Source organism: Coenobita brevimanus, chromosome 23 (assembly GCF_032717465.1).
Source record: "Coenobita brevimanus isolate Jiangsu-jjx chromosome 23, ASM3271746v2, whole genome shotgun sequence".
Classification (NCBI taxonomy): domain Eukaryota; kingdom Metazoa; phylum Arthropoda; class Malacostraca; order Decapoda; family Coenobitidae; genus Coenobita; species Coenobita brevimanus.
The window spans coordinates 47,979,604-47,998,513 of record NC_136976.1 but is presented as its reverse complement, the minus strand read 5'-3'; the positions used below and the strand labels follow the sequence as shown (position 1 = coordinate 47,998,513).

General features: G+C 42.6%; 1 protein-coding gene across 1 annotated transcript in view; it reads left to right on the top strand.

Annotated features, from left to right (window-relative positions):
* Positions 1-18,910, top strand: part of LOC145392963 (putative protein-lysine deacylase ABHD14B) — a 226,954-nt gene that overhangs the window by 69,871 nt on the left and 138,173 nt on the right. The gene's annotated exons all lie outside the window — the stretch shown is intronic.

The following is an 18,910-nucleotide window of genomic DNA, read 5'->3' as shown; positions in this document are numbered from 1 at the left end:
AGGGATCACAATACCATCATGCAGTGACTTCTTAACTTCCATACTCACCTCCCTATTTCTCATCACTGCTTTCAGTGTGCCAACAACCTTCCTTCCCTGCTGTACCCTTTCACGTACTTCATCCCCCAAAGTTCCATCCTTACTCATCACACTACCCAAGTACTTGAATGCACTCACATTCTCCATATCCTCACCATCCAACCTCACTGCACACTCTGTGACTTCATTCCTTCCAAACACCATAACTTTACTTTTGTTTACATTAACTTTCAGCTTCCTCCTCCTACACACTGTCCCAAATTCATTCACCAAACCTTGCAACTCCCATTCATCTTCACTCAACAATACTGTATCATCAGCAAACAGCAACACCGGAAGCTTCCAAATCTCACCCTCATTCATTAGGGCCACCCCCACATCCACTGCCCTACCTTGCACCTCCTTTACAACCCCATCCATATATATATTAAACAGCCATGGAGACATCACACAACCCTGTTTCAGTCCCACATTGAGATCAAAGAACTCACTCAGCTCACCATCCACTCGCACCGTAGCCCTAGCTCCCTCGTACATACTCTTCACAGCACTCAACAATTTCCCCTTCACTCCATATATTCTTAATACCTTCCACATACCTTGCCTATCTATTCTGTCATAAGCTTTCTCCAAGTCCATGAAGGCAGCATACACTTTCCTTCCCTTCTCTAGATACTTCTCCACTAAACACCTTAGAACAAATATCTGATCTACACACCCTTTTCCCTTCCTAAATCCCCCTTGTTCTTCTCCAACTAGCTCCTCTGTCATATGCCTAACCCTATCAATGAGTATTGTACCATATATTTTACCAGTCACACTAAGAAGGCAAATACCCCTATGGTTACCACATACTTCTCTCTCCCCTTTTCCTTTGTACAGAGGAACAATTATACCTGATTTCCAGTCCTCTGGAACCCTTCCCTCTTCCCAAGCCAATCTACACAACTTCCATATCCACTCCACAACAATCTCACCCCCATACCTAAGCATTTCACCACACACTCCATCAATTCCTGGGGCCTTTCCCAGCTTAATCTTCTTCATCGCTTCCACTACTTCCGACCTACTGATCTCTTCCTCCCTCCTCTCATCTCTTCTTCTCCCAGCCATTCCCCAACCACTTATACTCACACTGCTCTCACTCTCTACATTCAACAAATCCTCAAAGTGCTCCTTCCATCTCCTCAATTTCTCTCTCTTCTCCACCAACAATCTATTATTCCTATCTTTCACTCCCCTACTGTTTCCCCTTTCACACTGCCTTACTTTCTTTACCTCCTTCCAAAACAATTTCTTACTCTCCCTCCATTTCACACTCAGATTCCTCCCAAACTCTTCATCCACTTTCTTCTTACTCTCCTTCACCAGTCTCTTAACCTCCCTTCTCCTGCTCACATATACCTCTCTCTTCTCTCTCTCATCTTCTCCCCTACCTCTACTCGCCAACCATTCACCATATGCCTTCTTCTTTTGTTCCACAGCTCGTTTCACCTCATCATTCCACCATGCTGTCCCTTGCACACCCTTGCATCTCCTCCTCACTCCACAAACCGCCACACGCTGCGCTTATCTCTTCCGTGAATATCTTACATACGTCTTCCACCCCTTCCATCTGCTCTAGCTCATACCTTCCCAATCTTTCTTCCACTATGCTCTTATACTCTGTCCTTTTCTCACTATCTTGCAATTTCTCCACTCTTCTCACAGGAGCTGCTTCCTCCTGTCTTCCCCTTCGTCTCCTCAACCACTTTCTTTGCAGCTCTACCTTGGCCATCACTAAGTGATGGTCCGAGACTCCATTCCTCCACCCTCTCCACACCCTTGCATCCAACACTTGTCTTCTCATTCGCTCATCCACACACACGTAGTCTATCATTGTCTTTCGTTCAACAAGTTCACCATCCATCCTCCTCATTACTCTCCATGTATACCGGTGGATCATCTTATGACGAAAGTAGGTGTTGGCTATTGCCAACCCCTTACCAGCACAGATATCCACCAAAGCACTACCATTCCCATCTACTTCAGCTGGCACACCCCACTGACCAACCACTCCATCCACTCGTACATTCCCAACTTTGCCATTCATGTCTCCAATCAACAGCACTCTCTCACTCCTCTCAAACTTGTCCATACATGCTTCTACTCTCGCCCAAAACTCATCTTTCACTCTTGCCACTCGATCCTCTGTTGGAGCATACACGCATACAATCGCCCATGCTTGTGCAACACTTAAATTAAACTGGAACATTATTTGGACTAAAGTGAACACTGTGAAAAGAACGGACTTCTGTGTGTTAGTGACTAAGTTCAGTGCAAGACTTCAGGAAGAGTGTAGTGCAAGTGCTTCAGGAAATCGTTCTTACTGTCAGAGTCCGAGAGGAGGCGGTTATTCATCGAGGTGGCCAGGGACTTGCTGTAAATAGCCAGAATGTTTCATGTTGTACTATTTTCCATACTATATTTACCAGAATGTTTCATATTGTATTTTTTTCCATACTATACTTACCAGAAAGTGTCATACTGTACTTCTTTCCATACTATACTTACCTCATGCATGTGCAGTAGGAATGTGTTTTTCAGAGTTCGGTTAGGTTCGGTTAGGTTAGGTTCGGTTAGAGTCCATAAGTACCAGAATGTTTATTAATGTATGAACATACTTCTAAACCCACATTTTATGTTTCTTTTGCATTTATTTCGGTCATTTATGTGCCTTATTGGTGTGATTTGGGTGTTAAATAGGTGCTATGCATGTCCGGAGGGAGTTGTATAGGTGTTTCTCTGAGTTAGGGTCCATAAGTACAAGTCCATAAGCTGGGGCCCAATATCCGGACGAAACCAATATCCGAACCTACCGATGGCTCTATTGATCCGGATATTGGAGGGGTTACTGTATATATATATATATATATATATATATATATATACTGATACAGTATATATTATATACAGTATATACAGCAAAACCTCAATGTAACAGACTTCAATAGACCGGAATTCGCTTTTATTGGACTCAGGGAGCTACCAGGCTAAATTCCTATATATTGGAAAAGTCTGATAAAGGCAGGAGCAGTCCGGACTGCCTGACCACTTCACCTGTGTTCACCACAGTAAGGTAGATAAAAGACATGTTTATCAGTGTACAGTACATTATTATTATATATATATTACACCATTTGATTAATGTAGTGAAGTTATAACACAGTACAGTACTGCATTGATAGTCAAAACAGTTTAAAAACTGTTCATGTGATTTGGACTAATGTCTGATATATCAGAAAAAGTCCGGATGAGCAGAGGGAAGACCGGATGTCACTTTTATAGGAATTTCGCATTTTTTGGAATGGTTTGGGCCCCAATTGATCCGTTATAGTGAGATCTTATTGTATATATTCCCTTCTGGGTCTCTCATTACATTTCCCAGTCAGATTTGCACTAAACTCCATCATCCATTTCTTACTCCATTGGAAAGAGTCTACTAATGTGTTGTTTCAGTTCTCTAAATGAAACATCATTTATTGTCATCATTTTTGATAGATCCCCCTTTTTTTTTTTTTTTTTTTTTTTTTTTTTTTAATCATCAGCAAACATATTCATGTAGCTACCAGTGCTAACAATTTGCATTGCTTGGTTTGTATAGACAAAGGACATTACTGTAGTTAAAAACTGCACCTTGAGGGACTCTGCTTATGTTCTTCCAATCCAAGTAGTCTCCACTTAATACTGTTTTCATCTCCCACTCCACAAGAAAAATACTCCATCCACTTCAGTAAGTTTCCTTCGATACCGCCTTAGTATGCTAGTTTCCAAATCAATCTTTGATGAGGTACCTTAGCAAAAGACTCTTAAAAATTCAGGTAAATACAGTCAGCTCATCCATCTCTCTCGTGTAATGTTTCAGATACTCTCATTGAAACTCAGTAAATCTCAGATACAGGATCATCCATCCCTGAACCTAAACTGCCTCTCATTTAACAGCCCATGATTTTCGAGGTGCTCAACTCCTCTTTTCTTTATCAGTCTCACAGATACAGTTATCCCATGGTTAGGGCTGCTTATCCTCTTTTTGTCTGCATTGCTAACCTGCCTAACTCTGCCTGCTGGTGTTGGGTGTACAGTGTGCGGGCAGGACATTATACATTATAATACAATGACAGTGTATCATTCATATTATAGTATTCAAGGGTGTTTTCCTTTGTTAGAACAGTTATACAGTACAGTTTCAGGTTTTTATAGGGGGTTAGACTCCCTTTGAGGGGATATGGAGAGGGTACTATGTCATTTCCATCAGTATATCACCTTCCGACATCCCTTTGGTTGCTGTACGCCAGGTAATTGAGAGTTTACTGTACAGTCAACACATCCATCTCTCTCCTGAATTATTTCAGATATGTACTTTCTCATAGAAACTTAGATAATTTGAGAGACAGAAAGACAGAATCTTCTGGATCAGAACCCAATCTGTCTTTCGTCTAATAACCCTTAGAGTTTCAAAGTGTTCAGCTGATCTTTTCCTTATCAGTCTCCCAATCCTGATAATCCTGACCATAATGCCCATCTCTTGGATTTATTCTTGACAAATAATCCAGATCAATGCAGGATAGAGGTGCTGTCACCACTTGGATCCTCTGACCATAATCTCATCAAAGCCTCATTAGTTAACCCTCCCACATCTCCCTGTTCTGAACCTGTCAGGGTGACCTGATGGCACTTTGATAGGGCAGACTGGGATGGATTTAGAAATTATCTTGCTGATGTTGCATGGCAGTCTTTCTTCTCTAGTGATCCTAATTCTACCCAGTCCCACATTTGCGACTTAATACTAGCTGGTATGGATTTATTCATATTAAGTCAACAATTCACTAAAAGATCGAACTCTCCAAAATGGTTTGATGGCAACTGTGCCAGAGCAACAGCCCAAAAGTCATTAGCATATAACTCTTACTTAAAATCAAAAACATCTGAATCACTCTCCCAATTTAAAATTGCTAGAAATCATGCAAAAGCTGTATTAAATCTATCTAAATCAAACATTCTTCAAAAGCAAGCATCAAAATTACTTAGCAACCCTAATGACAGTAGAATATTCTGGTCAACTCTTAATTCTTTCAATAATAACTTTCACATGTCATCTTCCATTCCCCCACTAAAATCTTCAGATGGCGACATTACAAATGACCCATGTGGGAAAGCAGATATATTTGCCAGTACCTTTGCCAGAAACTCTACCATAGATGATACCAGCCAGCATATCCCAGTACTGGAACTTGATTCTCCCGAAATTGCCCCACTTAAAATACAGACAAGATACGTAAAATCCATCCTAGACAGTTTACCTACCGACAAAGCTCCAGGCCCAGATGGAATTCCGCCAATTGTTTTGAAAAAGTGTTCCCCTAAACTTGCCTCTGTCCTAGCTAAATTATTCAGACTATGCATACGTACTTCTTTATTCCCAAATTCACGGAAGGAAGCCAATATCCACCCAGTTCCGAAGAAAGGAAGTTTGTCTGACCCCTCCAATTACAGACCAATAGCTGTCACATCTTCTTTTGGTAAGGTATTTGAAACTTTAATTAATAAGCACATTTTTAAACATCTTGAATCCAACAACTTAATTAGTGATAGACAATATGGTTTTTGCCACGAAAGATCCACCATTGACATACTCAATCTCTTAACTCATACCATTCATCAATCAATTGATCTTTTTGGAGAAACTCATGCAGTAGCTCATGATATCTCTATAGCTTTCGACAGAGTATGGCACCGTTCCCTGCTGTCCAAACTCCCTTGCTATGGACTAACGTCTTTTGTTCCTTTGATTTCTTCATATCTTAGTGACAGAAAAATAAGAGTAAAAGTAGATGATGTATATTCCAATTTCCACTCAATAAACGCTGGCGTGCCGCAGGGATGAGTTCTGGGGCCAACCCTATTTCTGGTTCATATTAATGATCTCTTATCTGTCACCCACAGTCCCATTCACTCATATGCAGATAATTCAACACTACATAGTTCATTCACACTCAGACATCCGTGTATAAAGTCTAATATCTCCACCTCTCAACTCAGTACAGCCATCTCCATAAATCAAGATCTATCTACAATCAGTGAATGGGGACAAAACAACCTTGTCTCTTTTAATGCTAGTAATACTAAATATATACAGTTTACTAATAGACAGGTATTGCCAGATTCATACATTACCTTCAGTGCTACTATTATTCCCATCTCCAAGAGTATTGAAATTCTTGGCGTCTCACTTAATAGTGCCCTCAGCTGGACCTCTCATGTCAGATCCCTTGCTAAAACCGCCTCAAAGAAACTTGGATTATTGTACAGAGTCCGTAACTTCTTCGCCGATGAGCAGTTAGCTATAATTTATAAGAGTCATGTGCGCTCTCAGCTTGAATATTGCTCACCCTTGTGGAATGGATGTGGAGAGGTTGCATTAAGACAACTAGACAAAATTCAGAACAAAGCTGTTAGAATCATTAACAACCCTGCCATTACATATAAACTACCTCCCCTGCAGGTAAGAAGGAATGTTGCCTCCCTTGCATTATTTTACAGTTATTTTTTTGGCAAATGCTCAGATGAAGTTGCGCCCATGGTGCCACCTCTCCGTGCCTTCCCTCGTGCTACACGGGGATCTGGTAGTGCTTATGACTGGAATGTCACTCAGCCATATTGCAGAACTTCTGCCTATCAGAATTCTTTCATTCCCCAAACTGCATCTCTCTGGAACTCGCTTCCCCAGAGTTGTTTCCCTCCAAATTTCAACCCACAACTGTTCAAATCTAACTGTTACAGATATTTTATGAACAGAGGACACCAGTAATCTGGTGTATGGATTATTTTTTTTCTCTCATTTGTTTTTCCTTCCTCCATTCTGTTATTTAAAAAAAAAAAAAAAAAAAAAAAAAAAAAAATTACGTGATCCCATGGTTATCATGCACTTGGTTATAGTGGTTTTCATTATCGCCGCAAAATGAAAATCTGCAGTCCTGCTGGTATCACACATTTTTGACCAAAAAAAAATTGTTATTGCACACCTGAGTTGGATTCTGCCATGATTGTGCAGTATCTGTGGTTTCTGATGGTTTTGAGAGATTTAAAAGTGAGGCCCTACTCGAAGAGTTAATCCTAGATGGTTGAGGCCACCAACTTTCCACCTCCAATCCTCAGCCTAACCTCAAGCTCATCTCAGGTCTCCATATGGTATGTGTTTCATTCTTGTTGTGCCCTTTTCATCATTTTTTATTAACCTGACTGTACCTATGTGTGTTTCTGATATTTGCCATAACAATATGTATGTATTTCTATTTGTCCACTTTTTTTTTTTTTATGTAAGGAAGAAGGAACCAAAGGCCATGAGCCCACAATAACTGTTCCCTTGAAGAGAAAAACAAAATACAAGAGAGAGCCAAATTCAAGATCCGATCATTTTGAGATGCCTGGACACACTGCGTTTGAAAGACTGGAGATCATACGAAGCAGGAAATACAGACAGAGGGAGACAGTTCCAGAGTTGACCTATTGCATAAATGAAGGACTGGGAGTAACGGTTAACTCTTGCATCAGAGAGCTGGACAGAAAAGGGATGAGAGTTTGCTGCTAGACGGTTGCTATGCGCCCGTCGTAGAGGTGGAGGAATACATGCAGACAGCTCAGAGGAGCAGTGACCATTGAAGTAGCGGTAGAAAAGAGATAAAGATGCAACAGTGTGGCGAAGAGACAGAGGTTGAAGGGAGTCAGTAAGAGGAGGAGAACTAATAAGATGAAAAGCCTTTGACTCCAACCTATTGAGAAGAGCTGTATGTGGGGAACCTCCCCACACATGAGAGTTGTACTCCACACAGGAGCGGCTAAAACCCGTGTATAAAGTCAACAATTGTGCAGGGGTAAAGAAGGAATGTAGTCGGCATAGCACACCTAATCTCTTAGAAGCGGATTTTACAAGAGATGTAATATGATCTATCCAAGACAAGTCTCGAGTAAATGAAACCCCAAGCATGTTCAAGGATGATGCAGGATTAAGCTGATTATTATTAAACATTAGTGGGTACACCTGTGGAAGATTTTGTCGGGTTGATAGGTGTAAGAACTGAGTCTTTGATGCATAAAAAACAAGATTATTTTTACCCCAGTCAGAGATACAAGCCAAGTCAGACATTAGGTGTGCCATAGCCTCATCCCTTGTTTGTTGAAGTAACTGCTGAGATGGACGTTGCAGGAACCGAATGGAAAGGTGAAGGGTGGAGTCATCAGCGTATGAGTGGATAGGGTTAGATGTACAGCTTAGAAGGTCATTAATGAATAAAAGGAAGAGAGTTGGTGATAGGACAGAGCCCTGAGGAACACCACTGTTGATAGATCTAGGAGAAGAATGATGGCTGTCTACAACAGCGGCTATAGAATGACCAGAAAGGAAGCTATGGATGAAGGCACGGATAGAAGGATAGAAACGTAAGAGGGCAGTTTGGAAATTAAAGATTTATGCCAGACTCGATCGAAAGCCTTTGAGATGTTAAGTGCAATGGCAAAGCTTTTGCCAAAGTCCCGAAAGGAGGATGACCAGGAGTCTGAAAGGAAGGTGAGAAGATCGCCAGTGGAATGTCCCTGATGGAACCCATACTGATGATCAGAAAGAAGGTTGTGATAGAAAAGATGCTTTAAAATTTTTCTATTAAGATATGACTCAAAAACTTTTGAGATACAGGATGTTAAACAATTGGATGATAGTTATAGGGTTGGGAATGGTCACCCTTCTTTGGGACTGGCTGAATGAGAGCAAACTTCCGCAAGAAGGAAAGGTACAAGTTGATAGACAAAGGCGAAAGAGTATGCCTAGGCAGGGTGTAAGCACAGAAGCACAGTTCTTGAGAACAACAGGAGGGATTCCATCAGGCTCATATGCCATGTTAGTATTGAGGCCTGTGGTGGCAGAAAATACATCAGTTGAAGAAATTTTAATGTCAGCCATGAGGAAGTCAGAGGGGGGAAGTGATGGAGGAACAGCACTGGAATCCTCTCAGGTGGAATTGGAGGAGAAAGTCTGAGCAAAGAGATCTGCTTTATCTCTTGAAGAAATAGCTACAGAGCCATCTGAGTAGAAAAGAGGAGGGAAGGATGATGAGGTAAAGTTGTTAGAAAGGTTTTTGGCAAGGTGCCAGAAGGAGCGGGAAGAATTCGAGTTGGAGAGTTGAGAGCATTTAGTAAGGATGAAATTATTTTGAGCAGAGCGAAGAACAGACTTAGCACGATTCTGGGCAGAAATGTAAAGATGATGTGATTCAGGGGTGGGTTTGCTCCGGTACCTTTTATAGGCCCTCCCCTTGTTGCAGACAGCATTAGAACAAGCGTGATGAAACCAAGGCTTTCTTGCATTAGTCAAAGGATATGAGAAAGGAATTTATGCTTCCATGCCCGAGAGAATAACCTCCATAATGCGCAAGGCACACCCAGATGGCTCCCAGCCATGGAAGCAATAATCATTCCAGGGAAAATCAAAGAAGTATTTTCTGAGGGCCTCCCAGTCCGCAGCTGCAAAGTGCCACAGACGACATTTCTTTGGAGGGTCCACAGGCCGTACTGGAGCGATAGGACAGGTTAAGGTGATAAGGTTGTGATCGGTGGAGCAAGCAGAAGGATTAGTTGTAAGGAAGAAGTCAAGTATGTTGGAGCTTTCTCAAGGCGGTCAGGGATACGTGTAGGGTGCTGTACAAGCTGCTGTAGGTCATTAAGGATAGAAAAGATGTAGGCTTGTTCACCAGGTGGATCAGGGAAAGGAGAGGAGAGCCAAAGATGGTAGTGAACATTGAAATCTCCTAGAATGGAGGTTTTAGAGAAAGGATAAATGGATAGAATGTGTTCCATCGTAGAAGTAAGATAGTCGAAGAATTTTTGATAGTTAGTAGAATTAGGGGATAAGTAAACAGTGCAGATATAGTTAGTCAGAGAGTGACAGGAAAGCTGAAGCCAGAGTGTAGAGAATTCAGAAGAATCGACTTTACGACCATGAGAGCAAGATAATTTGTCGCGTATATATACACAACAGCCACCTTTGGCTTTGAAATGAGTATAGAGAAAGTAGGAGGATACAGAGAAGGGTTTACTGTCAGTTGCCTCAGACAGCTGAGTGTCAGGAAAAGGTGAGGTTTAGAGGAGGAGAGGCAGTGCTCAACAGAGCAAAAGTTGGAGGAATGGCCTCGAATGTTGCAGAAATGAAGAAGTGAGTCAGACAGTGGTTCTAGGCAGCTCGAGTCGTCACCGGGAGAGGGGCGGAATGTGGGGGCATTTATGGTCCCCTCCTGGGGACTCGGAGGCTGTGTGTTGTAACGGCATTATTTTTTAATTTTGGAAAAGGAAGTGTAGTGTGTACTGTGCATGTAGTTTGGTGTTAATAGTTAGAGAAATTTGTATTGGAGAGTATGCTGGGCTACTCTCTGTGTTACTGAGACACTGAAAAAGTTCAGGAAAGGGGGATGGTCAGGAACGAGTCCCAAGGGCTGATGAAATGGGAGCTCCAGCTCTCCCTGTCATCAGCTTTCCATCCACTTTGGGAGTACTGCCCTGCTCGACTGGTGTTACAGTCTACTCCTGTCTATAACCAGACACAGGGGCCACCATTTTCGGGATTATCTCGTGAGGGGTGGCCACAAACAAATTGCTTGCATGCTGCCATGTCCCCTTCTTTTTCGATGCCCTCCCCCCAACTTACACCTCCCTCCCTCATATACCTCTCCACTGCATCCCTCCAACTCATCCTCAGTCTCTCCCTCCCTCTCCCCCCATTCTCCTCACATACACTCTCTTCATTAGTCTCTCACTCTTCATCCTCCCCATATGACCAAAGCACCTCAGTGTATTTCTCCTAATGCTGTCTGTCACATCCACATCTGCACCACAACACTCCTTCAGGTCCTCAGTTGTTAGTCTGTCTTTCCATGTAACTCCACATGCTCCTCACAAATAACTCATTTGCATTGCTCTCACTCTTGATTTGTGTCCTTCCAACAAGGTCCAAGCATCACTTCCGCATGTTAAAGTGGGGATCACAATACTATCATGCAGCAATTATTTTTTTGTGTATGTCCATGCTCACTTCCCTGTTTCTTATCACTGCTTTCAATGAACCAGCAGCCTTTCATCTGTGCTTTACCCTCTCAAGCACTTCATCCTCCAAACTTCCATCCTTACTCATCACAAAACCCAAGTACTTAAATACTCACATTTTCAGTTTTCTCACCATGCAGTCATACTGTACATTCAGTGACTTCATTTCTCTCAAAAACCACAACTTCACTTTTCCAAGCATTCACCCTTAGATTCCATTTCTTACAAACTCTCCCAAACTTACTCACCAAACTTTGCAGTTCCCCTTTACCTTTACTTAACAGTAGTAACATCAGCAAACAACAGAACAGGAAGTTTCCAAATGCAGCCCTCTCTCATTAGGGCTGCTCCAGCATCCACTGACCTACCTTGTATTTCTTTTATAACCCTAACCATATACAAACAGCAATCATGGAGACATGACACATCCCTCTTTCAATCCAACATTCATATAGAGAAATTCACTCAGTTCACCATCCACATGCACTGGAGCCTTAGCACCCTCACACATATTCTTCATATCATTCAACATCTTCCCATTTATCCTGTATGTTTTGAACTTTTTCCGCATTCCTTGTTTATCTGCTCTGTCATATGCTTTCTCCAAATCCATGAAGGCCACATGCAACTGTTTACCCTTCTCTTGAAGTTTTTCCACTAAACACGTTAGCATAAATGTCTGGTCTACAAAACCTCTTCCCTTCCTACATCCTCCCTGTTCTTTTTTAAGTAATTCTGCTATTAATACGTTACCTCTCTCAGTAAGTATCCTGCCATATACTTTTCCTGTTACACTAAGACAACAAGTGCCCCCATGAATATCACACACTTCTTTTTCCCCATTTCCTTTGTACAGGGGAACAATTATACCTGATTTCCAATCCTCTGGGTCTCCGCCTTCCTCCAAGGCTAATCTGCACATCTTTCATATCCATTTTACCTCTGTCTCTCCCCCATGCTTCAGCATTTCACTACAGACCCCATCAATTCCTGGGGCTTTCCCTATTTTGACTTCCTTCATTGCTTCCACTTCGTGCACCCATCGCAAAATGACTTAGAACCTACACACAATATTACTATGGGAGAGTTGTCTGTCTTTGCTTTGTGTTTCCACCTCTACCAAGTGAATTTTTGGGGCAAGAAGTAACTAGCAACTCCTCTGGTGTTGGCGGGAGGTAGTGAAACACTCAGCACGTCAGTGCTTGCCCAGAAGCGAGAATGGGAGTATATGTTCCCATCGTTCTGAGCTTGGATCTCATCCCCCCCCCCCCACTCTCATATACTGTACCTCTCCACTCCATCCCTTCATCTCATCCTTGGCCTTCCCCTCCCTCTCCCCCCCTCCACCTCATTCATATACACCCTCTTCATCAGTATCTCACTCTCCGTCCTCTCCACGTGGCCAAACCACCTCAGTGTGTTTCTCCTATCTATTGCCAGATGCCTTAATCCCGTGAGGGGTGGCCACAAATAAATCGTCTCCATGTCACCCTGTCCCCCGCCATTTCATTGCCCTGCTCCCAGCTCACAACCCCCTCTCTCATATCCCTCGCCACTCCATCCCTCCATCTCATCCTTGACCTGCCCCTCCCTCTTCCCCCTTCCACCTTATTCATATACACCCTCTTCATCAGTATCTCACTCTCCGTCCTCTCCACATGGCCAACCCACCTCAGTGTGTTTCTCCTAACACTTCCTATCACATCCACATCCACAACAAAATGCTCCTTCAGTTCCTCTTTTGCCAGTCTGTCTCTCCATGTGACTCCACATGCTCCTCTCAAATAACTCATTTCCACTGCACTCACTCTTGACTTCCGTCCCTCCAACAAGGTCCAAGCTTCACTGCCATGTGTTAGAGTTGGCATCACAATACCATCATGTAGTAATTTTTTAACTTCCATGCTCACTTTCTTATTACTGCTTTCAAGGAACCAGCAACCTCTCTTCTTTGTTGTACCCTTTCAAGCACTTCACCCTCTAAACTTTCATCCTTACTCATCACATTACCATGTACAGTACTTAAGCGCACTCAGATTTTCCATTTTCTCCTCATCCAACCTCACTCTAAATTCACTGACTTCACTTCTCTCGAAGACCATAACTTTACTCTTCCCTACATTCACCTTTAGATTCAGTTTCTTACACACTGTCCCAAACTCATTCACCAAACTTGCAGCTCCCCTTTGTCTGCACTCAACAACACAGTACCATCTGCAAACAACAGTACAGGGAGTTTCCAAACAATGCCCTCTCTAATTAGGGCCACTCCAACATCCACTGCCCCACCTTGGATCTTTTTTATAACCCCATCCATGTACAGATTGAACAGCCATGGAGACATGACACATCCCTGTTTCAAGCCAACCTTCAAATAGAAAAATTCACTCAGTTCACTATCCACATGCACTGCAGCCTTAGCACCCTCATACATACTCTTCACAGCCTTCAACAACTTCCCATCTACTCCATGTATGCTTATTTCTTTCCACAATCCCTGTCATATGGTTTCTCCAAATTCCCGAAGGACTCTTACAACTTCTTTCCTTTCTCTAGAATCTTTTCCACCAAAGAATGGAATGTGAGGGGTTCAAATGATAACAGCGAGAGAGAGAGAGAGAGAGAGAGAGAGAGAGAGAGAGAGAGAGAGAGAGAGAGACTGTTCAGGTGCTTGGGAATGCAGAAGTGGACATATGTGGACTGACAGACCAAACTGTGAGATGAGAGTGTGAGACAGTGAAGTATGGACTGGGTACAGGTGCTCCTCTGCTTATGTAAGTTAGGATATGTAAACAATAATTTTCAAAATAGGCACCAGGTGATGTCTGTGCACTTCCTGTCTCTCAGTCTGTTCAGTCAGTATACATGTGGTTAATGCTGTAGCGGGAAGTACATGGTTGTGTATTTCATTATTTTAACACCCGGCATGTCTCAAAAACAAAAGACTAGTGGTGGTTGTTAGAGCAGCAGCAAAGAAGACACAATAATGATGGAAAAGACAATGGACATCACTAAGAGAGAAAAGAGAGGAAAAAGAAAGAGTGATGTGGTGTGTGTTTAGTCTGACTCCATCAACTAAGGGAACTCCACAAGTAAATACAGACTTTATTAAAAATTTAATTTATACAAGCCAATAGAGGACACTGGCCAGCTCTAAGTAGACCAAGCTTTGTCAGCAACCGAAAGTGAGTTTCAATATGAAAAGTCACTCCTGTATGGCGGTACCAAAGAACATACTGCCCAAGAATCATGGCCCTGGCTTAATAATCTTCAGAACCCTAGCATTTCATGCAAGCAAGGTAGTAATTTTAGCACTTTTCATATTTTCTGCACCTGATGACCTTTGACCTGGCTGATATAAGTCGTGCATGAACGAAGCTAACTTGTAGTACTCATTAACATCTACATGCATGCAAAGTTTCATTCGATTCCATCCACCCACTGTGGAGCTGGGGAACTTGAAATTTGCAGAACAGCCCTCCAAAGGTACAACATCTGGGTGGCGCTGCCAGCAACTGGAAGTGAGTTTTGACACTGTCATTTTTGTATGGAGGTACTCCAGTGCAACATTTCACCCAAGAATCATGGCCCTGGCTTAATATTCTTTGGAGCCTTAGCATTTCACACAAGCATGGTTGTGATTTTAACTACTTTCACCCTTTTTGGATCTGATGACATTTCACCCCTGACCTGGGCAATGTAGCACACAGGTGTACAGGAGAAAGTTGTAGTACTAGTCAATGTCTATAAGCATGCAAAGTTTCATTAAATTCCATTTGAAAACTGGCACTGGCTGCTAGGGACACTAAGGTCAATCTGTGCAGGGTTGCTACTCAAAAACTAGAGGAGAGAGGGGAAATTGATGGCACACTTCCAATAGGGAATGCCTAAAGAAGTCAGAGCTTTCTACGTCCAATCATCCATTAGTAGTGGTTCTACTGCTCAAAATGTGAAAAGTATGAAAAAAGCAGTTTTTCGGCTATTGCTAGGCAACGAGTAGTTGCCCAGCAACCAAAGCCTTGTGAACACAACTAGGTCATACTGTATGCTGGTCATTTTGTCCAAGTTTGGTCAAAATCTGTTAATTTTAAAGGGGAGAAGTGCCTGCCACATTTAAATGAGAAGGAAATCAAGAAGAGAATTCAACTAACAATAAGGGCAACATGAGCTGGCCAACAGGAGCTGCAAGAACCAATTAATTACATTAGTTGAGGAGCACTTGTTTAAGTGCAGGTGTAGGTGAGAATGAAATGTCCCTTTTGGGGGGCAGGCAGAATGAGAAAAAACTTTCAGCAAGAAAGAAAGGTGCAAGTTGATAGACAAATGAGAGCGTCTACCTTGGCAGGGTGTAAGCACAGAAGCAAGGTTCTTGAAGACAACAGGAGAAGCCCCATCAGGTCCATATGCCGTGTTAGTACTGAGGCCAGCGATGGCAGAAATACATCAGTTGAAGAAATTTTAATGCCAGGCATGAGGAAGTCAGAGGGGTGAAATGATGGAGGAACAGCACCAGAAACATCCAAGGTGGAATTGGAGGAGAAGTCTGTTTGATGAGCTCTGCTTTATCAGTAGAAGAAATAACTACAGAGCCATCAGAGTGGAAAAGAGGTGGGAAGGAAGATGAAGTAAAGTTGTTAGAAAGGTTTTTGGCAAGGTGCCAGGAGGAGAGGGAAGAATTTGAGTTGGAGAGTTCAGAGCACTTACTATGAATGAAATTATTTTTAGCAGAGCAAAGAACAGACTTAGCATGATAACCAATGACAGTCAATACCCTCTTTAGGCACGAAATGACCCACAGGAATACATGGCGAGTGATGAGAAGGGTGCGTGGTTAGCTGGATGAAGGGAAGGCAATGAATGATTATGCTTGTGTGGATAATAGAATAAGAAGATATGTGCTGCATGTGACAGCATACAGAAGCTGGGGATGTGGACTCTCTGACCACCACTTGGAGGTGGTGTGAGTCACAGTACAAATGCAATGGATAAATTGAAGGAGAGGACAGGAGGAAGTTGTCCATACAAAGAAGGTAGAAAGGTTGCAAGAGGATGAAAAAAAAAAAGGCAGAATGTAAGAAACAAGTCGAAGATCTATCTATCTATTGCCAGACGCCATAATCCCGTACAGGGTGGCCATTTGACTCAGAGTTATTTGTTTTACAGGGAGGGGCACTAGCCCTCCACCAACTCACTTGACACGTAGGGAGCACGATGGTTTGGTTATATGGTTACCACCCAGCGTTGTAAATGGTTTCTTGGCTGACAGGAAACCATTTGGCTTGTCACTCAATGTAAAGCCACCTGTAATGGAAAGAAAAGCAATAAGTAGTGACAGGAAAGATGGGAGAAATAGGAAGAGAGGAGGGCAGGCACAGAAAAAGTATGATAAAGGCTATCAGTTGGGTAAATATGATCTGCAGCAGGTGGAGGAGGTGGAAAGTGTGTGAAAGGTATTCTCAAAGAAGAAATCTGTGCAGCATGTGAGGTGGTGTATCACGTGAAAAAATGACGAAAGAGAATGTAAGGAAGCGCATGGTGGAATGAAGAGGTCAGACAAGCTGTGGAACAAAAAAAGAATGCATACAGTACAGTGAGTGAATGGGAAGCAGAGGCATGGAGGAAACTGAGAGATGGAATAAAGAGTTACATGCAAAGAAGAGAAGAGAGGTGAAAAGTTTAGTAAGAAAGAGTAAGAAAGTGGATGGGTAGTTTGGAAGGAATTTGAGTGTAAAGTGGAGGGGATGTAAGAAATTGTTTGAAGCAGATGCAAGGAGGAAGTTGAGAGGTGGAAAAGAGAGTTATATGCAGAGAAAAGGAGAGAGGTGAAACAATTAGTAGAGAAGAATACAAAGAGGGTGGATAGGAAGTTTGGAAAGAATTGCAGTACAAAGTGAAGGGAATGTAAGAAAATGTTCTGGAAGGAGATTAAGAGAGTAAGACAGGGTGATAAAGTAGGTAGTAAGGGAGTGAGAAATAAAATGGCAGACTGCTGTTGGAGAAGGGAGAAAAAGTGAGCAGATGGAGAGAACACTTTATGGAACTGTTAAACACAGAAATTGAAAGTGATGCATATATCAGGTGGCTGAGGAATAGCTGGGAGGAGAAGCGAGATGAAAAAGGAGGAAGAGTTCAGTAGAATGTACAGCTACCACAAATTGACTTGGGACCTCCCCCTACAAGGTATTAAAATACACAGAAATCATAGTATATCACAATGTTACTTCATGAAATGCCATTCATTAATATGAAATCATGTTTCCCCTGTTTTTCAGGACCAGTTGGATGCATTTTGGCATGGAATTACTTAGATCTCTAAAGTAATCTAAGGACATTTCTTTGCACCCAACATCTGTCAGTTCAGTCTTGAGGTTGTGCAGATTGGGTGTCTTCTTCTCTGCCATGATTTTCTTTATCTTTGTCCAGCAGTTTTCTCTCGGATTTAGATCCGGACTGTTGCCAGGCCAGTCAAGGACCTCAGTACGAATATCCTGAAGCCATTTTGTCACCTTCCTTGACTTGTGATGTGGAGCTGAATCATGCAGAACTTGAATGTACTGGCCACCATTCATCATCAAGTTCTTACGAAGAAAGTAGTAGCTTCCCCTTCCCATTTTACCTGAGAAACACCCCAATCCATTACTGATTGTGGGTGCTTAACAGTCGGCACCTTGTAAGCAGGGACATATTGACTATGGGAGGCAGGGCAATGAACCTTGGCAGAACACACCTGGAACACCTGAAATGTGCTTTCATCGGAAAACATAACTTTTCTCCTCTCATCCGATGTCCAGTGTGCATACTTCTTGGCAAGCTGAATGCACTGCTTCTTCATGTAGTCAGTGTGAAGTGGTTTCTTGGCTGCAGTGCGGCTTGGCAAACCCAGCTCCTTCTGCAAAGCGGTGTTGGATAGTTCGAATTGAGACGTCTTGTAACAGCTGAGGATGCATTCTCTTCAATTCTACTGCTGTCAGTCGAGGATTCTTGATTACTTCCCTCATCAGAAGCGTATCTGTACCTCTGGAAGTCATGCTTTTCTTTCCTTTGCCATGCTTATGCTCTGGTACGACATCAGGTGGCAGGCCGCATATTGCAGCAAGAATCTTCATGACAGTCGACTTTGTGTATCAAGTACGTTCACAAATCATGTTGATAGGGAGACATCCTGCCCCATGCAATGATATGGACCCTCTCATCCCTTGAGCAGTACTTTCCAGGCATGACAACTCGACTCGAGGAAAATAACAGGACAAACAGTAATGCGTACGAAAAAAGAGGGAGATGCAAGCTCGGAACGATGGGAACATATACTCCCATTCTCGCTTCTGGGCAAGCACTGACGTGCTGAGTGTTTCACTACCTCCCGCCAACACCAGAGGAGTTGCTAGTTACTTCTTGCCCCAAAAATTCACTTGGTAGAGGTGGAAACACAAAGCAAAGACAGACAACTCTCCCTTAGTAATATTGTGTGTAGGTCCTAAGTCATTTTGCAATGGGTGCACGAAGTGGAAGCAATGAAGAAAGTCAAAATAGGGAAAGCCCCAGGAATTGATGGGGTCTGTAGTGAAATGCTGAAGCATGGGGGAGAGACAGAGGTAAAATGGATATGAAAGATGTGCAGATTAGCCTTGGAGGAAGGCGGAGACCCAGAGGATTGGAAATCAGGTATAATTGTTCCCCTGTACAAAGGAAATGGGGAAAAAGAAGTGTGTGATATTCATGGGGGCACTTGTTGTCTTAGTGTAACAGG